This window comes from Staurois parvus, unplaced genomic scaffold (genome assembly GCF_062004578.1).
Source record: "Staurois parvus isolate SC_StPar_1 unplaced genomic scaffold, SC_StPar_1.0 ptg000243l, whole genome shotgun sequence".
NCBI lineage: Eukaryota > Metazoa > Chordata > Amphibia > Anura > Ranidae > Staurois > Staurois parvus.
In genome coordinates, this window is record NW_028318039.1 from 3,860,090 (window position 1) to 3,876,548 (window position 16,459).

Here is a 16,459-nt window from a genome sequence, read left to right on the forward strand (position 1 = left end):
TCTGAAGGCCACACAAAGTGTGGAGGTCATTAGCTATTGACTCTGCAGACAGTTGGCAACTTCTGTGCATTGTGCACTGCAGCCTGCGCTGACCCCGCTCTGTCATTTACGTGGCCTACCACTTCATGGCTGAGTTGCTGTTGTTCCCAGTTACTTCCACTTTGTTATATTACCACTAACAGATGACTATTTAGTAGCAAGGAAATTTCACGGATGGACTTATTGCACAGGTGGCAACCTATCACGGTACCATGCTTGAATTCACTGAGCTCCTGAGAGAGATCCATTCTTTCCCAAATGTTTGTAGAAACAGTCTGCATGTGCTTGATTTTATACACATGTGGCAATGGAGGTAATTTGAACTCCTGAATACAATGATTTGGAGGGGTTTCCCGATACTTTTGACAAGATAGTGTATATTATATATACATCTTTAAACATGCCATACATGGATCGAATGATTTTTCAATCGAAAATAGAAAACATTGTTCATTCTGTAATCCGATGGTGCCACCAATGATTTAGAAAATAGGTAATTTTTCACAAATTTTCCAGCATGCCCAATAAACGAAATAGGGAGGAACCAGAAAATCGACCGGTTCCATTGCCGAACCAACAGAGCGAAAATCGTCCGATTATTCTTAGGTCCAGTTTTCTAACGAAAAATCGTTCAAAAATCGACCCATGTCTAGCTGGCCTTAGTCTTGAACACTGTTAATGAAAAAAAAACACAGAACAAAATGCCTTTATGTTCCATGTGCGCACATTTGTTGTGTTTTACACATAACATAGGATAGTCAATGGATGATTTTCTATGATTGGTAATGGTTTTATATTTATTAGATAATTTTCTGACAGTAGTCTAAAGAGCAAGCTATTTCACTTAACCTTTGATGTGCATCATGCAGTTGCTTACTAGTAAAATGTTCTGCTACCATCAAAATATATTTGTTATTTATTGATTTTCTTGAAAGTACACAGACCTAGGCAGACATACATTTTGAACACATCAAAAATAATATAACACATACTCTCTAAAAGCCTGTAAAATACATATAAATGCTATGTGCTTTTACACTCAGGACATATTAAATATATATCTTAACGTCATTGATTTAATAAGAAAATGACCTTACTTAACCTAGTACATTACCATTATCTGAATGCAATGCTTGCAAGCCAAGGTTCAACTCATTAGTAAGGACCTTGGTTACATTCTTAGTTCCACTGAAGGCTTTCTTTCTCTAAGTATTACACTCCAATAGCAAGATTTGCCCACCATAAATATTGGCTTTGCCTCTGTTCACCCTGTTTTTTGTGTGTTCACACAATCCTTGAGGTGTTCTTTCTCATTCTGTTGCATTCCCCATACTATAAGATAAGGTGACAAGACATTTTGCCTTGTCCTATAGTGTGACTGCCCTGGAACGCAGCCTCCCAACGCAGTCCCACTGCATCTGGTGTGAATGTATCCAAATACAAAATCCATCAGGAAAAAAAAACTACTTTGTATTGTACAGGTAACGACAACTTTCAAGGACACCCTGTCATTGGGATCCCCACATAGAATGAGAACTGTAAAAAAGTTGATATTTGAAATTTTGGTTTGACTTTTAAAAATGAATCCCCAAAATATCTGTAAAAGAAGACTGTACAAAACATTGCATTTTTATGGATTAAATCTGATAACACAATGCGTGTGCTGACTGCTAATTTTTTAAAACATAACAGTCTAACTCAGGGGCGGACTGACAACTCATGGGGCCCCCGGGCAATAGGGGATCATGGGGCCCCTGTGTCCTTACCCACACTCAAAGCACATCCAAAGCCTATAAAAGGTACCAGGGGCATTTCATGGGGCCCCCTACTGACCCCAGGCCCTCGGGCAGTGCCCGAGTGCTCAAATGGTCATTCCGCCCTTGGTCTAATTACAATACCTCTGGTGTAAATCAGAGACAATACCCCTGAGCATGGTGGCATGGTCAGTGTATTTGCAGTTTTGGGTCCATAGGTACTTTGAAGGTAGGGACTTCCTTTGCAGAGACCATTGTTCTCTGTTAAGTGCTTTAAGATACTGTATGCGTAAAACGAAAATACCTAGACAGTAACTTACACACATTCAAAACACATTTCCCATTTGAATGCTACATTTTTTGTTTTAACTGTCTCCAGGGGAAAAGAAAACGTACTGTACCTAGCTGTAATCACCATAAGAATCAATTAGGGACCCATCACCACAATGTGTATGAAGTAATCCAAGTTTTTATGTGCATGATTCTGTATTTTACTCCCATTTATAAGCATTTTGTGAGTATTGATTGCACTTTCTTGTTCATGCATTATTGAAATTGAGGGATAAACCTTCAGAAGAGAGATTTTCCATGGTGCAGATGCAGAACAAAATACAGGAAGACACACAGGACATGCCTTTTTTCCATTTACTATGTAATTTCAAAGGGTCTGCTCTAGTTGGTCAATGCACAAAATGCTACATTTCCTAATATTTAAAAAAATAGGCAAGCTGTGGCACGTGTGATGAGAGCTTGCCACATAGGAAAAGTAGGAATTTCTACTTGAAATGTATTTTCTCCCATAGAAACATGTATTTTACTGTAGCAAAAGGGTCAAGGGTGAATAGACCATATCAATCACAATTATTATTTATGTTGTAAAGTTAACCATACACATAAAATAATCACCAGAATCATGGGACTCTGTGTGATCTGTATTTCTAGGTATACCTGCAAACACCTTTAGCCTGGGTTCACATACATGCGGTGCAGTACATCGCATGTGATTCGCACAGGAACTGCACTGCATTCCTGTGCAAATCACATGCGATTTGTGTATGGTGCGATTGGAGCCATACATTTTGTAGACTGAATAAAAAAGTTAACAGATTACTCCATCCACACAAACAAGGTGGCAGAAGGATTTTCCCCATTGAGACAATGTATAGGGATAGCAGCAACTGCTGCTGTTACAATACAATGTGGTGAATTGCGCGGTCATGCCTCAGGTCTCAGGAGGATATATCTGATAATACAACCACTTCCCGACCGCCCTATATATATAGTGGGGATCGAAAGTTTGAGCACCCCAGCTAAAAATTTGTATTAATGTGCATAAAGAAGCCTTCTCCAGCTTTGTGAGCGTCAACTATTTTCAGTTTCAGTTTTTATGACAACTGCTTAGAAGAACCCATGGTGCTGATTGTTGGGGCAAGGTCAGATGAGTCTGGGCATTTAAAACCTTTGAGCTTGACATCACCTGGTCTTCCCAGATGATGATTGAGAACAATCCATGACACTGGCAAGACTCAGCTTTGCAAAGGGGGCAGTGCATGCTATAAATTCTGCAGGGTGCCCAAACTTTTGCAGACGCCATTTTTTTGTTTTCTGTTATTTTGAAAGTGTAAATGATGGAAATAAAATCTAACTTTTGTTGACATATTATAAGAATGTCTAATCTGTAATTTGATGCCTTTTGGAGATTTTTCCATCTTTCCTTGGCTTCTTTATGCACATTAATACAAATTTTTAGCTGAGGTGCCCAAACTTTCGATCCCCACTATATATATAGGGCGTCAGGAAGTGGTTGTATTATCAGATATATCCTCCTGAGAGAAGTGTGATGCCAGAAAAGTGTGGTGTGGCTGTTGGTATGCATGATTGCAGGATTCATGCATCCACAGATGCCTGTGAAAAAAGGGCCACATTATGTTCTTCCAAGTGAGAAGTCTTGGGGTGGGGCTGTATAAAAATATAATAAAAAAGTAAATAAAGCACAAAAAAACCACCCAGATAATACAGGACTTAGCATTTGAACGCTGTATTTTTTGAGTGTTATATGTTTTAGTCCATAGCGATGTATTTTCTGAGTGTAATATGTTTTATTCCGGAGCACTATATTTTCTGTGTTATATATTTTAGTCTAGAAACTTGTATTTTCTGAGTGTGATATATTTTTGCCAGGGAAAGCTGTATTTTCTGAGTGTTATATGTTTTAGATCAAGATCTATGCCGACGACACACAAATCTATCTCTCAACCCCCCACCTCACCCCCTTGGTCTCAGCCCGAATCACACACCTACTGAGCGACATATCAGACTGGATGTCGCTCCACTTCCTTAAATTGAACCTCTCCAAAACCGAGTTTCTTGTCTTCCCCCCAGCCCGGACACCACCCCCCATTGATTTCTCCGTCACACCCAACAACGCTACCATCAAACCCGCCCTGCAGGCCAGAGTACTGGGTGTCATTCTGGACTCCAACCTATCCTTCCAGCCCCAAGTCCAATCTTTAACAAACTCGTGCAGACTCCACCTCCGCAACATCGCCAAAATCCGCACGTTCCTAACCCCAGAAACCACTAAACAGCTCATCCACTCCCTCATCATATCACGACTCGACTACTGCAACTCCCTCCTCACTGGCCTGCCTCGCCGCTGGCTATCCCCTCTTCAGTCCATCCTGAACACGGCTGCCAGACTCATTCACCTTTCCAACCGCTCTGTCTCCGCCACCCCCCTCTGCCAATCCCTCCACTGGCTTCCGATTGCGCAACGGATCAAATTCAAAATCCTAACGCTGACGTACAAAGCTGTCCACCATACTGCCCCGAACTACATCACTGACCTAATATCCAAGTACCGCCCAGCACGCACACTCCGCTCCTCACAGGACCTCCTTCTCTCTAGTTCCCTGGTCTCCTCCTCCCATGCCCGCCTCCAGGACTTCTCCAGGGTGTCACCCATCCTCTGGAACTCCCTGCCCCAACCCATCAGATTATCACCTACTCTCCTCTCCTTTAGGCGCACCCTGAAAACCCATCTCTTCAGGGAAGCCTACCCCACCCCCTGCTAACTTGCCTCCCTCCTCCACTCTTCCTACCACTCCATCCCCCACAGCTATCTCCTCCTGTGCCACCACCCCCTCCCTCCTAGATTGTAAGCTCGAAAGAGCAGGGCCCTTGATCCCCTCATGTTTTGCATTGTATTGGTATTGTTCTGTCACATGTTCTGTCTCCCTTTGTAATGTACAGCGCTGAGCGAACTATTGGCGCTTTATAAATACTGTATAATAATAATAATAATAATAATAATAAGAGCGCTGTATTTTCAGAGTGTGTATGTTTGAATTTGGAGCACTTCATTTTCTGAGCGTTATATGTGTTAGTCTGGAGTGCTGTATTTTCTGAGTGATATACATTCACTAGACACTTTATTAGGTACATCTTGCTAGTACCCGCTTGGACCCCTTTTTGCCTTCAGAACTGTCTTAATTCTTCGTGGCATAGATTCAACAAGGTGTTGGAAACATTTTTCAGAAATTTTGGTCCATATTGACATGATAGCATCTTGCAGTTGCTACAGATTTGTCGGCTGCACATCCATGATTCGAATTAACCGTTCTATCACATCCCAAAGGTGCTCTATTTGATTGAGATCTGGTGACTGTGAAGGCCATTGGAGTACAGTGAATTCTTTGTCATGTTCAACGAACCAGTTTGAGATGATTTGAGCTTTGTGACATGGTGCATTATCCTGCTGGAAGTAGCCAGCAGAAGATGGGTAATCTGTAGTCATAAAGGAATGGACATGGCCAGCAACAATACTCAGTTAGGCCATGGCGTTTAAACAATGCTCAATTGGTACTAAGAGGCCCAAAGTGTGCCAAGTAAATTTCACTCACACCATTGCACTACCAGTCTGAACCGTTTTACAAGACAGGATGGATCCATGCTTTCATGTTGTTTATGCCAAATTCTAACCCTACTATCTGAACTATTTGAAACCAATTTTGGTGAGCCTGTGTGAATTGTAGCCTACATTTCCTGTTCTTAGCTGACAGGAGTGGCACTCAGTGTGGTCTTCTGCTGCTGTAGCCAATACACTTCAAGGTTCAACATGTTGTGTGTTCTGAGATTGTATTCTGCATACCTTCCTGGTACCCGGTTGGACCCCCTTTTGCCTTCAGAACTGCCTTAATTCTTCATGGAACATATTCAACAAGGTGTCAACATGGTCTTGGAAACATTCGTCAGAGATTTTGGTCCATATTGACATGATAGCATCTCACAGTTGCTGCAGATTTGTCAGCTGCACATCAATGATGCAAATCTCCCATTCCAGCACATCCCAAAGGTACTCTATTGGATTGAGAACTGGTGTTTGTGGGGACCATTGGAGTACAAGGAACTCATTGTCATGTTCAAGAAACCAGTGTGAGATGATTTGAGCTTTGCGACATGATGCATTATCTTGCTGGAAGTAGCCATCAGAAGATGGGTACACTGCCACCTGGTGTGGCCCTCTGCTGCTGTAGTTCATCTGCTTTAAGGTTCAACGTGTTGTACATTCAAAGTAGATATTTTGCATATCTTGGTTGTAACAAGTGGTTATTTGAGTTACTGTTGCCTTTCTATCATCTCAAACCAGTCTGCCTGTTCTCCTCTGACCTTTGACATCAGGAAGGCAGTTTCATCTACATAACTGCTACTCACTGGATATTCTTTTTCGGACCATTCTCTGTAAACCCTAGAGATGGTTGTGTGTGAAAATCCCAGTAGATCAGCAGTTTTTGAAATACTCAGACCAGCCCGTCTGGCACCAACAACCATGCCACGTTCAAAGTCACTTAAATCCCCTTTCTTCCCCATTCTGATGCTCGGTTTTAACTTCAGTAAGTTGTCCTCTCCATGTGTAGATGTCTAAATGCATTGAGTTGCTGCCATGTGATTGGCTGATTACCAATTTGTGTTACCAAGCAATTGAACAGGTGTACCTAATAAAGTGGCCAGTGAGTGTATGTTTTAGCCTGAGAGCAATGTATTTTCTGAGTGTTATGTTTTAATCTGCAGTGCTGTATTTTCTGCTTGATAACCACTCCAAGTCTGGACGCTTTCACCCCCTTCCTGTCCAGGCCAATTTTCAGCTTTTAGTGCTATCACACTTTGAATAACAATTGTGCCGTCATGAAACACTGTACCCATATGCATTTTTTTGAGACAGATAAAACTTTATTTTGGTAGTATTTATTCACCACTGGTATTTTTATTTTTTTCCTATATAAATGAAAAAGTCCAAACATTGTGAAAAAACTGTTTTTCTTATAAAATTTTGCAAATAAATAATCTTTCTTCATAAATCTTGGACAAATGTATTCATTTATTTTTTTAGTAAAACAAAATAACCCAAATTAGTTTATAACCAAAAATTATAATTTTTCAAAAAACTTTTTTACATTTAAATTTTTTCTTTTTATATTATCATTTGTTTTGTTTTTTTTTAACATACTGTCACTGTAGCAGCATGGTGTCACCATAGTGACACTGTACTGTTTGTGGGGGGGTGATGACGATTTTTTTTTCTTTTTTACACTGATTGCTTTTTCACCCATAAAAGCAATCATTTCTCCTCTCTGGCTGCATTCTTGCAGCCATTGAGAAATACTGTGAGAGCTGTGATTGGTCACAGCTTGTCACATGGTACAAGGTTGTTGTGAATAGCCTTGTACCATGTGACCACAGATTTCACAAGTAGTAAGCAATGATGTCAGGAAGTGACATCTTGTTTACTACTATTCATGTGAGGAGGACGCAGTGGGCACCGGATCGCACGAAGCAAGATCCATAAAGACATGGGTGAGCAAGTATGAGGTGGAGCAACTTGACTAGCCTACACAGAGTTTTGGAAGAATGCGGTTCTTGTAGAATGGTCAAACATTCCATTAGCTACACTTCTAAATCTTGTGGGCAGCCTTCCCAGAAGAGTTGAAGCTGTTATAGCTGCAAAGGGTGGGCCAACTCAATATTGAACTCTACGAACTAAGAATGGGATGCCATTAAAGTTCATGTGCGTGTAAAGGCAGGCGTCCCAATACTTTTGGTAATATAGTGTATATTTATATAATGATAAGGATCAGGTTTTCTAACCTGTGTTATTATTATTATTATACAGGATGTATATAGCACCAACAGTTTGCTCAGCGCTATTGATAGCATGTGCCAGTGTCGGGAGGCCTCTATGCATCTGAGATTGTCACTTGATTTAAAAAAAATGTCCAGACCAGGTGACTGTCATCTCAGGGCTATGGGTACTCTAAGGTCATGTTTGTCACATAATATGAACATTTTCTTTCCAACTGTCCCTAATTTCGAGGGACTGTTCCTCATTCGAAACAATGTCCCTCTGTCTCTCTTTCCTCTTCATTTGTTCTTCATTTTGGTCTCATCTATATAGTTGTATACAAAATGCACTACTTAACTATGAAAAAGTGTTTCACACCAAAAGACATTGCAAACTTGTTTGCTGATTATTATTATTCACTACACAATCTAAAATTAAACCCTGCTACCCGGCAACCCAAGGAAAAGGACATAGAACAATTCTTATCCTCATTCTGTCTTCCTTCTCTTTCTTTGGAACAACTGACATCTCTCAACGCTCCCACCTGGTAAAATATCTAAGGCCATTAAATCACTCCCAGTAGATAAATCTCCAGGATCGGATGGGCTGACCAATGATTATTACAAACAATTTATGCCTCATTTATCTCCAGCTCTATCTCTAGCTTTTTCCTCAGCAATGTCCAGTTCAGCCTTCGCTCCTGAAATGCTTATAGCATATATAATTATCCTGCCCAAGCCTGGGAAAGACCCCACAACACCAGCCAATTTTATGCCAATATCTTTACTCAACTCTGACATAAAATTATATGCCAAAATTCTAGCACAAAGGATTCTCCCCATTTTTCCCACTCTGATAAATCCTGACCAAACAGGATGCACATCTGGAAGACAAGCCTCTGGTGCCACCTGCAATCTCTGAATGCAGAGAACGCATTCGATAGAATCCTTTGGGGATATAAGAATCATACCCTTAGAAAATTTGGATTTGCTGGTCCTATTCTCTCAACTATACTTGCTCTATAGTCATCTCCCTCTGCACAGGTTTATACCTCTAACATGCTGTCTTGCTCATTTCCCATCATGAACGGCACAAGACAAGGTTTCCCACTGCCCCCCCCTCAATTTTTAACCTACTTATAGAACCTCTCGCAGAAGCAATTAGATCACACTCATCCCTAAGGGAATTCACTTTCAACAAAAAATCTTACACCGTAAACCTTTTTGCAGATGACATAATACTATTCCTAACAGACCCACTCACTTCAATACCCAAAGCTCGTGAAATGTTACACACCTTTAGTCAACTTTCTTATTATAAAGTGAACTTCGCTAAGTCACTTATCTTAGACTTGGGATTAAGCCCAGTTCACAGAGCCAAACTACAACTCAAGTATTCTTATAAATGGAGCGATTTGGTTATTCCCTATCTTGGAATAAAACTGACAGCAGACACCACTCAACTGGCCAACTCCAACTATCTTTCTCTTATAGATAAACTATCAAAGGAAGCTAATTGGATAACTAAAGTGGACCTCTAATGGTCAGGAAGAATGGCTTCTTTCAAAATGATCTTGTTACCACAGATTCTATATATATTCAGAACCCTGCCTATTCTGCTAAAACCTAATCATTTACAAGCATTAAATGCTATACTTAATCACCTAATTTGGCAAAACAAAAAACCTAAATGCTCCAGACTTTTACTTTTAAAACATAGAACCACAGGTGGTATGGGCTGGGTTGATTTACAGGACTATTTTCAAGCTTCTTTGTTAGTACAGTTAAATCACTGGTTGTTTTCATCCCCTGAAGTTTTATGGTGCAATATTGAAGCTGCCACCAGTCCAATTAAAAACCTACAACTTTTCTATTTTCTAACCTCTGTAAACCACACCCACTAAAACACCTTTCACCCACACTACAGGCCTCACTTCCTGTATGGAGAACACTGCGCACTACCCGTCTCCTCAACACAAATTATACATCCACCTATCACTATACTTGATAGCAGGGGTGGACTGGCAACTCAAGGGGCCCCCAGGCAATAGAGATAATGGGGGCCCCTGTGTTTCCTCCTACACTAAAGCCACACCCACACAACACCCCACCTACATATTGCAGCTCAGCTGCATATAAAGACCATTAAAAAAAAAAGAAAAAAAGAAAACGTTGTGGGGTTCCCCCTCCATTCATACTGAGCCCTTTGGGTCTGGTATGGATTTTGAGGGGAACCCCCACGCCAAAATTAAGAAATAATGGCGTGGGGTCCCCCTCAAGATCCATACCAGACCCTTATCCAAGCATGCAGCCAGCAGGTCAGGAAAGGGGAGGGGGGACGAGCGAGTGCCCCCCCTCCTGAACGGTACTAGGCCACATGCCCTTTGGTTCCTCCCCAAAGCACCTTGTCCCCATGTTGATGGTGACAAAGGCCTCTTCCCCACAACCCTGGCCTGTGGTTGTGGGGGTCTGCAGGCAGGGGGGCTTATCGGAATCTGGAAGCCCCCTTTAGCAAGGGGGACCCCAGATCCCGGCCCCCCTCTATGTGAATGAGTATGGGGTACAGGCTTTGACTAGTCCTTTATTAAAAGAAGAAAAATAAAAGAATGTCACCGAAGTAGATGCAACGTCAATCACGATGCCCGCCGCCACCACTACCTAAAAAAAAAAAAGGCTCCGTCCCGACACTGGCTCCCGGACATCTGACTGCTCCGCTGGCTTGACAGTTCTTAAATATGTAAGGGGCGGGGCCACCCAGTGAAATCATGTGTGTGGCCCCACCCCCTTGTGATATCATTAACCCAGCAATGCCTTGGTGATGATGCCACAAGGGGCGGGGTCTCACACGTGATGTCATGCACATGGGATCTGGGGGGCCCCCTTGCTAAAGGGGGCTTCCAAATTCCCATAAGCCCCCCACCCGCAGACCTCTACAACCACTGGCCAGGGTTGTGGGGAAGAGTCCCTTGTCCCCATCAAGGGTGCTTTGGGGGGGAGCCCTCTCCCCCCCAAAGCACCCCGCCATGTTGAGGGCATGTGGCCTGGTATGGTTCGCTTGCTCGTCCTCCCCTTTTCCTGACCTGCCAAGCTGCATGCTCGGATAAGGGTCTGGTATGGATTTTGGGGGGACCCCACGCCATTTTTGTTAAAATGTTGGTGTGGGGGTTCCCCTCAAAATCCATACCACACTCGAAGGGCATGGTATGGATGGGAGGGGGGACCCCACGCCAATTTTAAAATTTAATTGCCGACAATTCTTTCTTTTACATTCAGCTGTCATTGGGGAACCCCGCTGACAGCTGAAACATTAATGCATGCTTTTCACTACTAAAATACTGCATGACTTGATAAAATAACTCATGCCATATTTTAGTGGCGTTTTTTGGTGAATTCAAACTTTTTATTTTTAAATGCTATGCGGTAACCTACCGTATACTTGGATGAGTCACTGCTTAGTGAATTGTGCCCAGTGAGCCACTCACCGGACCCCCTACTGACCCTGGGCCCTCGGGCAATGCCCGAATGTCCAAATGGTCAGTCCATCCCTGCTTGATAGCACATTCCCTAACATCAATCTAACTAACTGGCAAGAAAAAAGTATTACCTCACTGTCCCAACTATATATTAAAATCTTTTTAAGAATTATCTTCCGAGTTTAACATAACACAGGCAGATCACTATACAGTAAATACCTTTGTATCACCCATTTCCTACGTCACATTAAAATACCATATTTTACATAGTAAAAGTTGGCAATTTTACAACTCCCATCCAACTTCTTCCAAAGGTATATCATTTTTCTATTACTTACTCCAAGACAAACTAAACTTTATAAAATCATCCCCATTCACAAAATAAGAGGCCAATTTGGGCACGACCTATTCCCCATCAGAATTGCAATCCACTTTTCAGGCGGTTTACAACGCATCTGGATATGTCAACCACTGGGAATTGACACAAAAAATAGCTCTATGCTGGTACCTTACTCCCTATAGGATATCTAAGTTTAAACAAAATCAATTACCATTTTGCTGGAGAGGATGTGCAGATATAGGGCAACTCATACATAACTTCTGGGCCTGTAAGAGCATCACTAGCTTCTGGAATAACATTTTACACCATATTTTTGATATTACGGGTATCCTCACCCCACCGAATCCAGATCTAGTAATACCGAACATAAGTATTGAAGGATTTCCTTCATTTTGCCACACTGTAGTCACACATATCTTACTGGCAGCTAGAATACTCATAACAAGACGGTGGAAATCAAATCTCACTCCCAACTTATCAAGGCTCATACACACCTATTACAGTATGTCTATGAAGGTCTCCTAGCCAACAAAAAATGCATTAGAGTTATTTTCGACTCAAAATGGGAGCTTTGGTGTGATAGCTTTAATTAGGTTTATAATTTGAGAATTAGATCCTCTCCCATGACCCAAACTACTCTTGATGTCTTCAATCAGGTTTTACATACTTTCTACTTACCTTATGTCAGACCTCTGTATTTGATCTCGTTAGATACTGTACTTTTATTTCAAATTGTGTACTGTTAATTACTTTTGCAGCAGAAGTGTTATTTACATACTCTGCTTAAATACATGAATTTTGTATTTTGTGTGGATAGCCCAAGGGCTTCCATGTCTGTTTTGATTTTCAAGTATGTACCTCTGTAAGAATGAAAAAAAAAAAGAGTTTCACAGTGCTAAACCGTTCATCCAATTTCTAAATTGTTGCATTTGTAAACTTCAAAAGTCAATATAAAGAAATAGTAGTGGTACAAATCTACTTGTAGGTTTAGGTCCCTTTCACATGGGCGGTTAGATTTCAGCTTTTAGCTGCTGTTAGAGGAACCTAATTACCACAGCTAAATGCAGACAATGCATCCCTATGGCTCCATTCACACACTGGGTTTAGCAACGTTTTCATAACATACGGTTTAATACGTTTAGAAAAAATAAAGTTGACTGCGTCCAGGAGCGATGTACTGCAGCTATTTGCACATAAACACAGTTAATCACAGTACAGAGAAAAAAATAAGTAAACAGTTGCATTAAGAAAAGTCAAGCATTTACTACTGCAGCTAAACGCAGCCGCATGTAAATGCATGTAAACGCACGTAAACGCAGATAAACGCAATGTACAAACGCAAGTGATCTGTGTGCCAGGAGTGTTTGAAATTTCAAAATAAAAAAACCTGCATTTACAAGCAGCAGAACAACCGCCCTTGTGAAAGGGGCCATAACCTGACATTTGTTTTTGTACAATACTGCTTTAACCACTTGCCACCTGGCCTATGGCCAAATGGCAACCGGGAGAACATCTCGTCCCTCCAGGACGGCGTCATATGACGTCCTTCCCAGATCAAGCTTTGTGCGTGCCTGCAGGCGAGATCCGTCACCGGCCATGTACCTCGGACACGGGTGATGACAGATCTGCGTATTGGCCCTGTTACCAGTACCATGTAACCTGCTGTGACCAATCACAGCAGGTCACATGACAGTTGTTGTTTACAATGGATGGCTTCCTTTCATGCCATCCATTGTATACAAGTGTGTCTAGCTGTGAATATTCACAGTGATCACATGCATAGGTTGGGCCAATTACAGCCCATCTATGTCATGTGATTAGCCACGGCCAATTACAGCTAATCACAACAAAAAAAATCTGAATGAATTGATTTCATTCAGTTAAATGCTTGCTTATAGCAAAGAAATACTGATCACTTCCCCAAAGTAGTACAATGTTACTATGGTAACATTGTACTACTTTGGTCATAGTGTAATATGAAAAAAAATTCTTAACCATTAGCCGCCCGGCCAATGGCCGTTTGGCGGCTTGAAATGTGCTCCTGTATTCCGGGTGCACGCCATTTGGCGTGCTCCCGCACATGCGCGGTTTGCGCGGTTGCAGAGCGACGCAGCAGTGCGATCTGTCACCGCCCGTGCACCTCGGACACGGCCGATGACAGATCCGAGTACCGGCTCCCGTTGCCGGTACCATGTGACCTGCTGTGACCAATCACAGCAGGTCACATGACAGTTGTATACAATGGATGGCTTCATTCATGATGCCATCCATTGTATACTAGTGCCTAGCTGTGAATGGTCACAGCTAATCACATGCACATGTCATGTGATTAGCTGTGACCAAATCACAGCTAAGCACAAAAAAAAAAAAAAAAAAAAAAAAGGCTGAATAAATCGATTTCATTCAGGTAAATGCTTGCTTATAGCAAAGTAATTCTTTGCTATAAGCAAATTGTGTAAAAAAAAAAAAAATACTGATCACTTCCCCAAAGTAGTACAGTGTTACTATGGTAACATTGTACTATTTTGGTCATAGTAAAATATGAAAAAAAAATCTTAAAAAAAATAAAAAAAAAATGTAATAAAAAATTAAATATAATAAAAAAATAAAATAAAAAATAAATATATATATATATATTTTTTTCATACTGTCACCAGTCAGTGTCGCTGTTCACCGCCATGCCAGTTATATGATGACGCTGTACTGCACTGGTGACAGTATGTAAAAAAAAAAATAGTGAAAATAATTTTTTTAATTTTTTCATTTTCCGAAAAATTATGACAAAAAAATACAACTTCAAAAAACTCGCCATGCCTCTTATGAAGTACGTCGGACTGTCTACTCTGCAAAAAGGGGTCATTTGGGGGATATCTGTACTGTTCTGACATTCTTGGACCTCAAGATATTAGATTGGCTGTCAGTACTTCAGGATTGATCAATATTCAGATCTATACCATAGTTTGTGAACTCTATAACTTTCCTACAAACTAAAAAATACATCCTAATTTGGGTTATTTTCACCAAAGACATGTAGCAGAATACATCTCGGCCTAAATTTACGAAGAACAATTATTTATTTGTAAACTTTTATAACAGAAACAAAGAAAAATGTGTTTTTTTTTCAAATTTTTTGGTCTTTTTTTGTTAATTTAGCAAAAAATAAAAACCCCAGCGGTGATTAAATATCACAAAAAGAAAGCTCTAGTTGTGTGAAGAAAATGATAAAATTTTAGTTTGGGTACAATGTTGTATGACTGCGCAATTGTCATTCAAAGTGTGAGAGCGCTGAAACCTGAAAAATGGCCTGGGCAGGAAGGTGTAAAATTGCACAGTATTGAAACGGTTAAAGAGCAAAAAATTTAATAAAAAAAAAAAAGATAAAAAAATTTAAATAAATTGAAAAAAAATTATGAATTTTTTTTTTTCATACTGTCACCAGTCAATGTCCCTGATCACCGCCACACCAGTTATATGCTAATGCTGTACTGCACTGGTGACAGTATGTAAAAACAAAAATTGTGAAATGTTTTTTTTAATTTTTTCATTTTCCGAAAAAGTATGACAAAAAAATTATAACTTCAAAAAACTTGCCATGCCTCTTATGAAATACATCTGACTGTCTACTTTGCAAAAAGGGGTCATTTGGGGGATATCTGTACTGTTCTGACATTTTCGGGCCTCAAGAAATTAGATTGCCTGTCAGTACTTCAGGACTGATCAATTTTCAGATATATCCCATAGTTTGTGAACTCTATAACCTTCCTACAGACTAAATAATAAATACTGATTTGGGTTATTTTCACCAAAGAAATGTAGCAGAATACATCTTGGCCTAAATTTATGAAGAACAATTATTTATTTGCAAACTTTTTTAAGAGAAACAAAGAAACGTGGGTTTTTTTTCAAAATCTTTGGTCTTTTTTTTTGTTAATTTAGCAAAAAATAAAAACCCCAGTGGTGATTAAATACCACCAAAAAGAAAGCTCTAGTTGTATGAACAAAATGCTAAAATTTTAGTTTGGGTACAGTGTTGCATGACCACGCAATTATCATTCAAAGTGTGAGAGCGCTGAAACATGAAAATTGGCCTAGGCAGGAAGGGGGTAAAAGTGCCTGGTATTGAAGTTTTTAAGGGAGCGTGGCAGGGCGTGTGTCCTGTGCTTACATACTTTTGCTAGTAGGTATCCCTCATTCCCATCTCAAAATGTTGGGAGATTTGAAATCATATATAGGATATGATTCAAGCATACAACCCTGTAGAACCTCTGTTAGCTTTGAAGGTCGTGTAGTGGATTGCAAAGTTTTGTCTATTTAGCCATTTACTAGGACAGAAAAGAATGATAATAGGTAAGGTGACAGATGTAATTGTGCTCTACAGGTAACAGTGGGAGATCACCTGAAATGCAGTAAACAGGGTTGATTGATCAGATCTCTTGTATGGCCAACTTCTGAACTAGCAGACTAATGATAGCTTAGTTCTGATTTCACAGCACTTCTCTAGGAACTGTGTTACTAATTACCCTCATTGATGATAACCTGTAATCACACTGTTGTCTTCTCTTTGTGGCATTCTGGATTGACAGCATTGTTCTAAAACGCTGATATTTCTGTTTGTACACTATGTAACATGAATCAAGGGTGTGCATCTTACTGCTTTGTAAAAATGAGAGAGATAGAGGTGACACCTCTTAGTGGGTTCTGGATGCTGAAAAAGCTTGGAAACAAACCATAGTTGT